Source organism: Ascaphus truei, chromosome 20 (assembly GCF_040206685.1).
Source record: "Ascaphus truei isolate aAscTru1 chromosome 20, aAscTru1.hap1, whole genome shotgun sequence".
Classification (NCBI taxonomy): Eukaryota; Metazoa; Chordata; class Amphibia; order Anura; family Ascaphidae; genus Ascaphus; species Ascaphus truei.
Window position 1 is genome coordinate 3,153,540 of NC_134502.1, and position 15,382 is coordinate 3,168,921.

A 15,382-nucleotide genomic window follows, 5' to 3' on the forward strand; every position below is an offset into this window, starting at 1 on the left:
GTCAGTACTTCCGGTTCACGTATACATCACAACATACAAACACATTCAGAGATACAAGTGTCATTGGTAAACTGCATCGTAACATCGTAAACTTGGACATCGTAAACTGCAGGAGGTAGGGTGTCTTCATAGCACAGTAGATGCCCAATTGGAAGGTCATCTATCCCACGTTGGCAGAGGAACTCACGTCTATATTTTATGGTCCATCCACAATGATGCTTCATAGATATATCTGCCTTCAGAGTGGTAACACCATAGTCCTTCTGGCACTTCCGCATCGATCGGGCTCGCCGATCACCCCTTACAAAATGACCACGTGAGCATGACATACTTGGTATGTCAGAAGACCCCCTGATGTGCCAGGGACCACACCATGCTCCAGGTAACTCATAGGGGCCACAGTATAGTTGAAGGGATAAAGGTTTGCTATCTTGGATCAAATCTGAGATCTGCCAATAAAACCTACTCAAATTCTAGATCACTTTTTGCTTGAAAACTACAAGTCATTTTTAGGTCAAACGTGGGATATTGACTTGTTTTAGGTTCATCACTGAAGCTGCCAAATGTTGTCCCAATCTGATGGAAGAGTCAAAAATGACAAGTGTTTTAACACTGTAGGCTGCAACCTAATGATTAAAAGGCTTTGCCTCAGCACGTTGGACCATGTTACTCCGGCAACGTATAGCTATGAACTACATTCGGAATGCAATCAAACCATTGGGCCTCAGGCCAAGCCCAAGATGACTGTGCTGTCTAAACATAGGCTCGGGAGTTGGCATTATCTGTGTTGTTGGATTAATTCCGGGCAAGGCACAAACTGGTTTATCGATGAGGTAAAATGGGGGTGGCCTTTATCCCATATATAAAAGGTTGGTGAGCAGTCTCAGTAAACATTGACAAAGACCGGTACAAAATGGCAGCCCTTGTAGTGATTCTGCTGATACTCTCTCTCCAAGCTACTGGTGAGTTTCTTGTACATCATGGAGATGTTTATATAAAGGGGGGTGGGGTGGTAGGTTTCTTGTAAAAGGGGTTCTTCACACATAGAGGAAATGTAGGGTTTGTAAGGTGATGTTCCTATAAAAGGGGTGTTCTTGTAACAGGGACTCTTCCCATATGGAGGTGCTGTGACGAAATGTTCTTGTAAGAGGGGTATTCTTATAACAGGGGCTCCTCCCATAGGACTATGAGGAGATGTTTTTATAAGAAGGACGCTCTTATAACAGGGTTTCCTCCAAAACAAAGGGGCACCTTGGGAATGTGATGCTGTAATAAAGGGTGTTCTTATAACAGGGGTCCATCCTTTAGGAAGGGGCACGTCAGCGCTGTACGGAGGTGTTCTTATAAGGGGGGTGTTCTTATAACAGGGGATCCCCCCAATGGAAGGGGCACGTCAAGGCTTTGAGGAGATGTTCTTATAAGGGGGGTGTTCTTATAACAGGGGTTCCCCCCATAGGAAGGGGCACGTCAAGGCTTTGAGGAGATGTTCTTATAAGGGGGTGTTCTTATAACAGGGTCTCCCCCCATAGGAAGGGGCACATCTGCGCTGGAGATGGGGTGCTCTTATAAGGGGGTGTTCTTATTAAAGGGGCTTCTCTCAGAGGAAGGGGCACGTCAGGCTGTGGGATGTCCTTATAAGGGGGGTGTTCTTATAACAGAGAATTCTTCCATAGGAAGGGGCACATTGGGGCTGTGAGATGTTATTATAAGGGGGGTGTTCGTATAACAGGGGTTCCTCCAACAGGAAAGGGCTCTTCTGGGCTGGGAGGAAATGTTCTTATTAGGGGGTACCCAAAATAACGTATAATTAATGTATAATGTATATTTAAGCCCAATGTATGTAATGTCTGGGGAAGTATAGGGAATGTGGGCTAGCTGTGTGTCATTCTAAGTCCTGTGCTTTACATAAATACCTTATGTCTGTATTTATTACTGTGTTAGCAATTCCCCCCAGTATAGATACTTGGTACTGTTTGGTGATGCAACACAGAAAGTAAGCGCAAACCCAAACCGCCTAATTACAATAAAATAATACAACATTTATATCACCATCTGGGGAGATGCAGCTGGTATGAGGGGGAACCTGGGAGAAGGAGCGGCTCAGTGAGTAAAGACACTGACTGGCACTGAGTGTGAAGCAGGGGAGCCTGGGAGAAGCAGCAGCTCAGTGAGTAAAGAAACTGACTGGCACTGAGTGTGAAGCAGGGGAACCTGGGAGAAGGAGCGGCTCAGTGAGTAAAGAAACTGACTGGCACTGAGTGTGAAGCAGGGGAGCCTGGGAGAAGGAGCGTCTCAGTGAGTAAAGACACTGACTGGCACTGAGTGTGAAGCAGGAGAACCTGGGAGAAGGAGTGGCTCAGTGAGTAAAGACACTGACTGGCACTGAGTGTGAAGCAGGGGAACCTGGGAGAAGGAGCGGCTCAGTGAGTAAAGACACTGACTGGCACTGAAAGTGAAGCAGGGGAGCCTGGGAGAAGCAGCGGCTCAGTGAGTAAAGACACTGACTGGCACTGAGTGTGAAGCAGGGGAGCCTGGGAGAAGGAGCGGCTCAGTGAGTAAAGACACTGACTGGCACTGAGTGTGAAGCAGGGGAACCTGGGAGAAGCAGCGGCTCAGTGAGTAAAGAAACTGACTGGCACTGAGTGTGAAGCAGGGGAACCTGGGAGAAGGAGCGGCTCAGTGAGTAACGACACTGACTGGCACTGAGTGTGAAGCAGGGGAACCTGGGAGAAGGAGCGGCTCAGTGAGTAAAGAAACTGACTGGCACTGAGTGTGAAGCAGGGGAACCTGAGAGAAGGAGCGGCTCAATGAGTAACGACACTGACTGGCACTGAGTGTGAAGCAGGGGAACCTGGGAGAAGGAGCGGCTCAGTGAGTAAAGACACTGACTGGCACTGAGTGTGAAGCAGGGGAACCTGGGAGAAGGAGCGGCTCAGTGAGTAAAGAAACTGACTGGCACTGAGTGTGAAGCAGGGGAGCCTGGGAGAAGGAGCGTCTCAGTGAGTAAAGACACTGACTGGCACTGAGTGTGAAGCAGGAGAACCTGGGAGAAGGAGTGGCTCAGTGAGTAAAGACACTGACTGGCACTGAGTGTGAAGCAGGGGAACCTGGGAGGAGTGGCTCAGTGAGTAAAGACACTGACTGGCACTGAGTGTGAAGCAGGGGAACCTGGGAGAAGGAGCGGCTCAGTGAGTAAAGACACTGACTGGCACTGAGAGTGAAGCAGGGGAGCCTGGGAGAAGCAGCGGCTCAGTGAGTAAAGACACTGACTGGCACTGAGTGTGAAGCAGGGGAGCCTGGGAGAAGGAGCGGCTCAGTGAGTAAAGACACTGACTGGCACTGAGTGTGAAGCAGGGGAACCTGGGAGAAGGAGCGGCTCAGTGAGTAAAGACACTGACTGGCACTGAGTGTGAAGCAGGGGAACCTGGGAGAAGGAGCGGCTCAGTGAGTAAAGAAACTGACTGGCACTGAGTGTGAAGCAGGGGAGCCTGGGAGAAGGAGCGTCTCAGTGAGTAAAGACACTGACTGGCACTGAGTGTGAAGCAGGAGAACCTGGGAGAAGGAGTGGCTCAGTGAGTAAAGACACTGACTGGCACTGAGTGTGAAGCAGGGGAACCTGGGAGGAGTGGCTCAGTGAGTAAAGACACTGACTGGCACTGAGTGTGAAGCAGGGGAACCTGGGAGAAGGAGCGGCTCAGTGAGTAAAGACACTGACTGGCACTGAGAGTGAAGCAGGGGAGCCTGGGAGAAGCAGCGGCTCAGTGAGTAAAGACACTGACTGGCACTGAGTGTGAAGCAGGGGAGCCTGGGAGAAGGAGCGGCTCAGTGAGTAAAGACACTGACTGGCACTGAGTGTGAAGCAGGGGAACCTGGGAGAAGGAGCGGCTCAGTGAGTAACGACACTGACTGGCACTGAGTGTGAAGCAGGGGAACCTGGGAGAAGGAGCGGCTCAGTGAGTAAAGACACTGACTGGCACTAAGTGTGAAGCAGGGGAACCTGGGAGAAGCAGCGGCTCAGTGAGTAAAGACACTGACTGGCACTGAGTGTGAAGCAGGGGAACCTGGGAGAAGGAGCGGCTCAGTGAGTAAATACACTGACTGGCACTGAGTGTGAAGCAGGGGAACCTGGGAGAAGAAGCGGCTCAGTGAGTAAAGACACTAACTGGCACTGAGTGTGAAGCAGGGGAACCTGGGAGAAGGAGCGGCTCAGTGAGTAAATACACTGACTGGCACTGAGTGTGAAGCAGGGGAACCTGGGAGAAGGAGCGGCTCAGTGAGTAAAGACACTGACTGGCACTAAGTCTGAAGCAGGGGAACCTGGGAGAAGCAGCAGCTCAGTGAGTAAAAACACTGACTGGCACTGAGTGTGAAGCAGGGGAACCTGGGAGAAGCAGCGGCTCAGTGAGTACAGACACTGACTGGCACTGAGTGTGAAGCAGGGGAACCTGGGAGAAGCAGCGGCTCAGTGAGTACAGACACTGACTGGCACTGAGTGTGAAGCAGGGGAACCTGGGAGAAGGAGCGGCTCAGTGAGTAAAGACACTGACTGGCACTGAGTGTGAAGCAGGGAAACTGGGAGAAGGTGCGGCTCAGTGAGTACAGACACTGACTGGCACTGAGTGTGAAGCAGGGGAACCTGGGAGAAGGAGCGGCTCAGTGAGTAAAGACACTGACTGGCACTGAGTGTGAAGCAGGGAAACTGGGAGAAGGTGCGGCTCAGTGAGAACAGACACTGACTGGCACTGAGTTAACGAGCAGGGGAACCTGGTTCAATTCCCGGAGTCAGCTCCTTGTGACCTTGGGCAAGTCACTTTATCTCACTGTGCCTCAGGCACCAAAAAAACATAGATTTTAAGCTCCACAGGACCTGTGCCTGCAAAATGTCTCTTTAAAGTGCTACGTAAAACTAGCAGCGCTATACAAGAACATGCTATTATTATTATTATTATTATAGGATGAGTGCCCACTCACGTGTTAAAAATATAATTTGGGCGCTTCCAGATTTCTGGAGCAGATATTGGGCAGGAACTCTCCCGGAACCATAAACCAAAAGAAGAGGAAATATAGGGTAACCCAATTTAATTTAAAAGAATACGTATATGAGCAGTGAGCCCATCAAACTCACATGCTCCCATAAGCACACAAGCAGATTGACCGCTCTGGGTCCAGAAAATGACAAGATGTCATTTGCTCATCATCATCATTATGCAATAGTTGAAAAAATAATATTCAATAGGTGTGTATATATATATATATATTGTATATATTATATAAATATATATATTTGAAAAAGATTTTACAGGCACTCCAATATAGTATCCTTAATGGGCTGGTGCATATCCCATAAAGATAACAAAAACATACATTACCAAAACTGGCAAAAAGGAGACAGCACTCAGATAGGTAACTTGTGTGCTTTGTATTTTAATACACTTACAGAACTTACCTGTCTGAGGGCTGTATCCTTTTTGCCAGTTTCTGGTAATGTGTGTGTGTGTGTGTATATATATATATATATATATACATATATATATATATATATGTATATAGCAACTGTAAATATTACTGTATGTATACACACACAAAAAATGTATATACTGTATATCTGAAATTCCTTTTTTTTCCTCCATACAGGGTCATTTTGCCAAACAACAGTTGAAGGTAAGGTACAGAACTATAAAATGACAGACAATTATTGATAAAGACAGCAGAGAGCTACAGTATGAGTCTGTCCCTCACCCCGCTGGGTGACACAGTGACACAGACAGAAGGGAGCTATGAGTCTGTCCCTCCCCCCGCAGGGTGACACAGTGACACAGACAGAAGGGAGCTATGAGTCTGTCCCTCCCCCCGCAGGGTGACACAGTGACACAGACAGAAGGGAGCTATGAGTCAGTCCCTCCCCCCGCAGGGTGACACAGACAGAAGGGAGCTACCAACGATCGTTAAAAAGCCATTTACAAGCGATTTTGCCATGTCACCGAAGCTTTGTGAATAGCTGCGCGTGTAAAATCACTTGTAGAATGCACTTAACAAGCGTTAAGTCACTTATCGGAGTTTAGTGAATAGGCCCAATAGATGGAAAGCTTTTATGGAATGGATGACACCTCGACCTCTTCTCTCCCAGCAGCAGCTGCCACTGTTCCAGGATGGGCCATCGCTCTCTTGGTGCTGGTAGCTCTCGTTCTCCTGCTGGTTATGATCGGCTGCATTGTTGTAGTAAGTTGGAAACTAGAAGAGCTCCCATCTTCTCTTTCTAGAAATGCTTAAACCTAAACTTTTCATAGGTTCCTGTCCTCTAACCAGTAGCTCTGAGATATCCTGTTTTTCAAAATGTTCAAAGAAGCTCTCCGTCCACTCTTTCTAGAGGCCCCTGACCAGTAACTCCTAGATATCGTGCTCAACCAAGCCTGTTCAATAACATTACATGTTCTGATGGCCCATTCGTTGTCCCCACCACCACTTGAATGACCTTGGGTCCTATAAAATTAGAGGAACACGTGGCCCTTGAACTCTGTCCCATAGCACAAAAGGCACAGATCCTTTGACATGTGTCCCAGACATTAGATGGACCTATGGTCCATTATGTCCAATAAGTACTCCTGTGGCCCATTGAGTCTGTCTCATGATAGGAGACTATGACAAATTAAATATTTCCATTTGTAATTACTTTGACTTATCGAGACTGTCCCATGTCATCAGATAGACATATAACCCATTAAGTCTGACCCATTACATTAGATGCACATGTGACACATGAAGTCTGTCCAATGACATTGAGGTACCTACGCCCCAAGGGGACAATTCCTATGGCCCATGTAGGCTGTCTTCTTAAGGCAGAAGTATATATTGCTAATTGAGTATGTTACAAAGACCTCATTGGAAAACTCGATCATTGGACACTTCAAGATGTTATTTTAATATAGTGTCACTCTATTACACATCCCTTCTCTCTTTCAATACGTAAAATTGATTTGTAGGGAGAGAAGAGCTGCCCTAAAATTATATCTTGAAAATACGTTCTGTTATTCAAACTAAAAAATGAGGAGAAAAACAAACGTACAGTATGAGATCATTTTGAATTAATGATGACATCAGACAATCATGTGACTGGCTGCACAGGAAGTGAGAGTCATGTTGGAATTTTTCTGGGGCCCAGAAAACCTGAACATTTTTTATTATTTAAAAAAAATATGCATTGTAGTTATTAACTGTGCAAAATCCCACTTCTCACACCAAAACCTAAGTGTGGAGATTTCCATGTCCTGATGTCTTCCTCCTTCATCTTTGCAGATAACCTGTCGTCGAGAATAACAGAACTCTGATGCAGATGGTTTCTGGATTTGCCACCATCTGCTGCTGCAAACCCCCTGTGAATGCGATTTCTGGTATATATGAAGAATGTTTCCTCTGTTTTGCTCCAGGACCAAGTTCCCCTCACTTTCAAAGATTCATTGCTTAATCCCCCCAACCTTCCACTAATTCTAGAAGATGTTCTCACAATTGAATGGAACTTCAACTGCACTACTGTCGACTCTCCTCTCTATGTTATAATGTAAGCTCTTGTAATCAGATACCCCTATATTGCTACAGTATTTACCCGTATGGTTTATCAGGCTTAGTATGTGTACATAGAAGGAGTCATACACTGGTGAAAGCCTAGCCTTTGAAGTGGGATCAAATCATTAACCTTACAGGAATGTATCTACTATTTGTAATTATTTCTGTGTTCTGGTAAATTAAGCAATATTGTTGTATTGTTATTATTTTTTAATTCATGTTAATTTATCTTAACATATATAGGATTATTTAGTATCTATATAAAAGTGTTATAAATATATATAATATATATAATATATAACAAAATAAAATATATACAGAAATATATTTTAGGAGACAGTGTTACATTTTTGTGGGTTTGAAAATTTGTATGAATGGAGAATCCTATTTAGAAGACAATATATAGGGGAGTCTGTCCCGCAGGGTGACACAGTGACACAGACAGAAAGCAGCTATGAGTCTGTCCCTCCCCATGCGGGGTGACACAGTGACACAGACAGAAGGGAGATTTGAGCCTGTCCCTCCCCCCGCAGGGTGACACAGTGACACAGACAGAAGGGAGATTTGAGCCTGTCCCTCCCCCGCAGGGTGACACATTGACACAGACAGAAGGGAGCTATGAGTCTGTACCTCCCCCCGAAGGGTGAGACAGTGACACAGACAGATAGGAGCTATGAGTCTGTTCGTCCCCATGTGGGGTGACACAGTTACACAGACAGAAGGGAGCTATGAGTCTGTCCCTCCCCCCACAGGGTGACACAGTGACACAGACAGAAGGGAGCTATCAGTCTGTCCCTCCACTGCAGGGTGACACAGTGACACAGACAGAAGGGATCTATGAGTCTGTCCCTCGCCCCCGCAGGGTGACACAGTGGCAGAGACAGAAAGGAGCTATGAGTCTGTCCCTCCCCCCGCAGGGTGACACAGTGACACTGACAGAAGGGAGCTCTGAGCCTGTCCCTCCCCCCGCAGGGTGACACAGTGACACAGACAGAAAGGGCTATGAGTCTGTCCCTCCCCCCGAAGGGTGAGACAGTGACACAGACAGATAGGAGCTATGAGTCTGTTCGTCCCCATGTGGGGTGACACAGTTACACAGACAGAAGGGAGCTATGAGTCTGTCCCTCCCCCCACAGGGTGACACAGTGACACAGACAGAAGGGAGCTATCAGTCTGTCCCTCCACTGCAGGGTGACACAGTGACACAGACAGAAGGGATCTATGAGTCTGTCCCTCGCCCCCGCAGGGTGACACAGTGGCAGAGACAGAAAGGAGCTATGAGTCTGTCCCTCCCCCCGCAGGGTGACACAGTGACACTGACAGAAGGGAGCTCTGAGCCTGTCCCTCCCCCCGCAGGGTGACACAGTGACACAGACAGAAAGGGCTATGAGTCTGTCCCTCCCCCCGCAGGGTGACACAGTGACACAGACAGAAGGGGGCTATGAGTCTGTCCCTCCCCCCGCAGGGTGATACAGTGACACACAGACAGATGGGAGCTATGAGTCTGTTCCTCCCCCCACAGGGGGATACAGTGACAGACAGAAGGGAGCTGTGAGTCTGTCCCTTCCCCCACAGGGTGACACAGACATTAAGGAGCTATGAGTCCGTCCCTCCCCCTGCAGGGTCACAGTGACACAGACGGAAGGGATCTATGAGTCTGTCCCTCGCCCCTGCAGGGTGACACAGTGGCAGAGACAGAAAGGAGCTATGAGTCTGTTCCTCCCCCCGCAGGGTGACACAGTGACACAGACAGAAGGGAGCTATGAGTCTGTCCCTCGCCCCCGCAGGGTGACACAGTGGCAGAGACAGAAAGGACCTATGTGTCTGTCCCTCCCCCCGCAGGGTGACACAGTGACACAGACAGAAGGGCGCTATGAGTCTGTCCCTCCCCTCACAGGGTGACACAGTGACACAGACAGAAGGGAGCTGTGAGTCTGTCCCTCCCCCCACAGGGCAACACAGACAGAAGGGAGCTATGATTCTTTCCCTCCCCCCGCAGGGTGACACAGTGACACAGTGACACAGACAGAAGGGAGCTATGAGTCTGTCCCTCCAACCGCAGGGTGACACAGTGACACAGACAGAAGGGAGCTTTGAGCCTGTCCCTCCCCCCGCAGGGTGACACAGTGACACAGACAGAAAGGAGCTATGAGTCTGTCCCTCCCCCCGCAGGGTGACACAGTGACACAGTCACACAGACAGAAGGGAGCTATGAGTCTGTCCCTCCAACCGCAGGGTGACACAGTGACACAGACAGAAAGGAGCTTTGAGCCTGTCCCTCCCCCCGCAGGGTGACACAGTGACACAGACAGAAGGGAGCTATGAGCCTGTCCCTCCCCCCGCAGGGTGACACAGTGACACAGACAGAAAGGAGCTATGAGTCTGTTCGTCCCCATGCGGGGTGACACAGTGACACAGACAGAAGGGAGCTATGAGTCTGTCCCTCCCCCCACAGGGTGACACAGTGACACAGACAGAAGGAAGCTATGAGTCTGTCCCTCCCCCAGAAGGGTGACACAGTGACACAGACAGAAGGGAGCTATGAGCCTGTCCCTCCCCCCGCAGGGTGACACAGTGACACAGACAGAAGGGACCTATGAGTCTGTCCCTCGCCCACGCAGGGTGACACAGTGGCAGAGACAGAAGGGAGCTATGAGTCTGTCCCTCCCCCCGCAGGGTGACACAGTCACACAGACAGAAGGGCGCTATGAGTCTGTCCCTCCCCCCGCAGGGTGACACAGTGACACAGACAGAAGGGAGCTATGAGTCTGTCCCTCCCCATGCGGGGTGACACAGTAACCCAGAAAGAAGGGAGCTATGAGCCTGTCCCTCCCCCTGCAGGGTGACACAGTGACACAGACAGAAGGGAGCTATGAGACTGTCCCTCCCCCCGCAGGGTGACACAGTGACACAGACAGAAGGGAGCTATGAGCCTGTCCCTCCCCCTGCAGGGTGACACAGTGACACAGACAGAAGGGAGCTATGAGCCTGTACCTCCCCCCGCATGGTGACACAGTGACACAGACAGAAGGGAGCTATGAGTCTGTCCCTCCCCCAGCAGGGTGACACAGTGATACAGGCATAAAGGAGCCATGAGTCTGTCCCTCCCCCGCAGGGTGACACAGTGACACAGACAGAAGGGACCTATGAGTCTGTCCCTCGCCCACGCAGGGTGACACAGTGGCAGAGACAGAAAGGAGCTATGAGTCTGTCCCTCCCCCCGCACAGTGACACAGTGACACAGACAGAAGAGAGCTATGAGTCTGTCCCTCCCCCCGCAGGGTGACACAGTCACACAGACAGAAGTGCGCTATGAGTCTGTCCCTCCCCCCGCAAGGTGACACAGTGACACAGACAGAAGGGAGCTATGAGTCTGTCCCTCCCCCTGCAGTGTGACACAGTGACACAGACAGAAGGGAGCTATGAGCCTGTCCCTCCCCCAGCAGGGTGACACAGTGACACAGACAGAAGGGAGCTATGAGCCTGTACCTCCCCCAGCAGGGCGACACAGTGACATAGACAGAAGGGAGCTATGAGTCTGTCCCTCGCCCCCCAGGGTGACACAGTGACACAGAAAGAAGGGAGCTATGAGTCTGTCCCTCCCCCCGCAGGGTGACACAGTGACACAGACATAAGGGAGCTATGGGTCTGTCCCTCCCCCCGCAGGGTGACACAGTGACACAGGCAGAAGGGAGCTATGGGTCTGTCCTTCCAACCGCAGGGTGACACAGTGACACAGACAGAAGGGAGCTATGACTCTGTCCCTCCCCATGCGGGGTGACACAGTGACACAGACAGAAGGGAGCTATGAGTCTGTCCCTCCCCCCGCAGGGTGATACAGTGACACACAGACAGATGGGAGCTATGAGTCTGTTCCTCCCCCCACAGGGGGATACAGTGACAGACAGAAGGGAGCTGTGAGTCTGTCCCTTCCCCCACAGGGTGACACAGACATTAAGGAGCTATGAGTCCGTCCCTCCCCCTGCAGGGTCACAGTGACACAGACGGAAGGGATCTATGAGTCTGTCCCTCGCCCCCGCAGGGTGACACAGTGGCAGAGACAGAAAGGAGCTATGAGTCTGTTCCTCCCCCCGCAGGGTGACACAGTGACACAGACAGAAGGGAGCTATGAGTCTGTCCCTCGCCCCCGCAGGGTGACACAGTGGCAGAGACAGAAAGGACCTATGTGTCTGTCCCTCCCCCCGCAGGGTGACACAGTGACACAGACAGAAGGGCGCTATGAGTCTGTCCCTCCCCTCACAGGGTGACACAGTGACACAGACAGAAGGGAGCTGTGAGTCTGTCCCTCCCCCCACAGGGCAACACAGAAAGAAGGGAGCTATGATTCTGTCCCTCCCCCCGCAGGGTGACACAGTGACACAGTGACACAGACAGAAGGGAGCTATGAGTCTGTCCCTCCAACCGCAGGGTGACACAGTGACACAGACAGAAGGGAGCTTTGAGCCTGTCCCTCCCCCCGCAGGGTGACACAGTGACACAGACAGAAAGGAGCTATGAGTCTGTCCCTCCCCCCGCAGGGTGACACAGTGACACAGTGACACAGACAGAAGGGAGCTATGAGTCTGTCCCTCCAACCGCAGGGTGACACAGTGACACAGACAGAAGGGAGCTTTGAGCCTGTCCCTCCCCCCGCAGGATGACACAGTGACACAGACAGAAGGGAGCTATGAGCCTGTTCCTCCCCCCGCAGGGTGACACAGTGACACAGACAGAAAGGAGCTATGAGTCTGTTCGTCCCCATGCGGGGTGACACAGTGACACAGACAGAAGGGAGCTATGAGTCTGTCCCTCCCCCCACAGGGTGACACAGTGACACAGACAGAAGGAAGCTATGAGTCTGTCCCTCCCCCAGAAGGGTGACACAGTGACACAGACAGAAGGGAGCTATGAGCCTGTCCCTCCCCCGCAGGGTGACACAGTGACACAGACAGAAGGGACCTATGAGTCTGTCCCTCGCCCACGCAGGGTGACACAGTGGCAGAGACAGAAGGGAGCTATGAGTCTCTCCCTCCCCCCGCAGGGTGACACAGTCACACAGACAGAAGGGCGCTATGAGTCTGTCCCTCCCCCCGCAGGGTGACACAGTGACACAGACAGAAGGGAGCTATGAGTCTGTCCCTCCCCATGCGGGGTGACACAGTGACACAGAAAGAAGGGAGCTATGAGCCTGTCCCTCCCCCTGCAGGGTGACACAGTGACACAGACAGAAGGGAGCTATGAGACTGTCCCTCCCCCCGCAGGGTGACACAGTGACACAGACAGAAGGGAGCTATGAGCCTGTCCCTCCCCCTGCAGGGTGACACAGTGACACAGACAGAAGGGAGCTATGAGCCTGTACCTCCCCCCGCATGGTGACACAGTGACACAGACAGAAGGGAGCTATGAGTCTGTCCCTCCCCCAGCAGGGTGACACAGTGATACAGGCATAAAGGAGCCATGAGTCTGTCCCTCCCCCTCAGGGTGACACAGTGACACAGACAGAAGGGACCTATGAGTCTGTCCCTCGCCCACGCAGGGTGACACAGTGGCAGAGACAGAAAGGAGCTATGAGTCTGTCCCTCCCCCCGCACAGTGACAGAGTGACACAGACAGAAGTGCGCTATGAGTCTGTCCCTCCCCCCGCAGGGTGACACAGTGACACAGACAGAAGGGAGCTATGAGTCTGTCCCTCCCCCTGCAGTGTGACACAGTGACACAGACAGAAGGGAGCTATGAGCCTGTCCCTCCCCCAGCAGGGTGACACAGTGACACAGACAGAAGGGAGCTATGAGCCTGTACCTCCCCCAGCAGGGCGACACAGTGACATAGACAGAAGGGAGCTATGAGTCTGTCCCTCGCCCCCCAGGGTGACACAGTGACACAGAAAGAAGGGAGCTATGAGTCTGTCCCTCCCCCCGCAGGGTGACACAGTGACACAGACAGAAGGGAGCTATGGGTCTGTCCCTCCCCCCGCAGGGTGACACAGTGACACAGACAGAAGGGAGCTATGGGTCTGTCCTTCCAACCGCAGGGTGACACAGTGACACAGACAGAAGGGAGCTATGACTCTGTCCCTCCCCATGCGGGGTGACACAGTGACACAGACAGAAGGGAGCTATGAGCCTGTACCTCCCCCCTAGGGTGACACAGTGACACAGACAGAAGGGAGCTATGAGTCTGTCCCTCCCCCAGCAGGGTGACACAGTGATACAGGCATAAGGGAGCTATGAGTCTGTCCCTCCCCCGCAGGGTGACACAGTGACACAGACAGAAGGGAGCTATGAGTCTGTCCCTCCCCCGCAGGGCGACACAGTGACACAGACAGAAGGGAGCTATGAGTCTGTCCCTCCCCCGCAGGGTGACACAGTGACACAGACAGATGGTATCTACGAGTCTGTCCCTCGCCCCCGCAGGGTGACACATTGACACAGACAGAAGGGAGCTATGAGTCTGTGTCTCCCCCTGCAGGGTGACACAGTGACACAGACAGAAGGGAGCTATGAGACTGTCCCTCCCCTCGAAGGGTTACACAGTGACACAGACAGAAGGGAGCTATGAGACTGTCCCTCCCCCCGCTGGGTTTTACAGTGACACAGACAGAAGGGAGGTATGAGTCTGTCCCTCGCCCCCGCAGGGTGACACAGTGACACAGACAGAAGGGAGCTATAAGTCTGTCCCTCCCCCCGCAGGGTGACACAGTGACACACAGACAGATGGGAGCTATGAGCCTTTCCCTCCCCCCACAGGGTGACACAGTGACACAGACAGAAGGGAGCTGTGAGTCTGTCCCTCCCCCCGCAGGGTGACACAGTGACACAGACAGAAGAGAGGTATGAGTTTGTCCCTCCCACGCAGGGTGACACAGTGACACAGACAGAAGGGAGCTATGAGTCTGTCCCTCCCCCCGCAGTGTGACACTTTGACACAGACAGAAGGGAGCTACGTATCTGTCCCTCCCCCCGCAGGGTGACACAGTGACACAGACAGAAGGGAGCTATGAGTCTGTCCCTCCCCCCGCAGGGTGACACAGTGACACACAGACAGATGGGAGCTATGAGCCTTTCCCTCCCCCCACAGGGTGACACAGTGACACAGACAGAAGGGAGCTGTGAGTCTGTCCCTCCCCCCACAGGGTGACACAGACAGAAGGGAGCTATGAGTCTGTCCCTCCCCCTGTAGTGTCACAGTGACACAGACGTAAGGGATCTATAAGTCTGTCCCTCGCCCCCGCAGGGTGACACAGTGGCAGAGACAGAAAGGAGCTATGAGTCTGTCCCTCACCCCGTAGGGTGACACAGTTACACACAGACAGAAGGGTGCTATGAGTCTGTCCCTCCCCCCGCAGGGTGACACAGTGACACACAGACAGATGGGAGCTATGAGTCTGTCCCTCCCCCCACAGGGTGACACAGTGACACAGAAAGAAGGGAGCTGTGAGTCTGTCCCTCTCCTCACAGGGTGACACAGACAGAAGGGAGCTATGAGTCTGTCCCTCCCCCCGCAGGGTGACACAGTGACACAGTGACACAGACAGAAGGGAGCTATGAGACTGTCCCTCCAACCGCAGGGTGACACAGTGACACAGACAGAAGGGAGCTATGAGACTGTCCCTCCCCCCGCAGGGTGACACAGTGACACAGACAGAAGGGAGCTATGAGTCTGTCCCTCCCCCCGCAGGGTGACACAGTGACACACAGACAGATGGGAGCTATGAGTCTTTCCCTCCCCCCACAGGGTGACACAGTGACACAGACAGAAGGGAGCTGTGAGTCTGTCCCTCCCTCCACAGGGTGACACAGACAGAAGGGAGCTATGAGTCTGT

The 15,382-nt window shown here is 51.9% G+C and overlaps 1 long non-coding RNA gene across 1 annotated transcript; it reads left to right on the forward strand.

Annotated features, from left to right (window-relative positions):
- The first annotated feature begins 862 nt into the window (after nt 1–862).
- LOC142470656 (uncharacterized) lies at nt 863–7,887 on the forward strand. The gene is made up of 4 exons (XR_012789300.1): nt 863–962; nt 5,635–5,661; nt 6,131–6,219; nt 7,294–7,887. It is a non-coding gene; the product is annotated as an uncharacterized LOC142470656 (long non-coding RNA).
- Nucleotides 7,888–15,382: the final 7,495 nt, after the last annotated feature.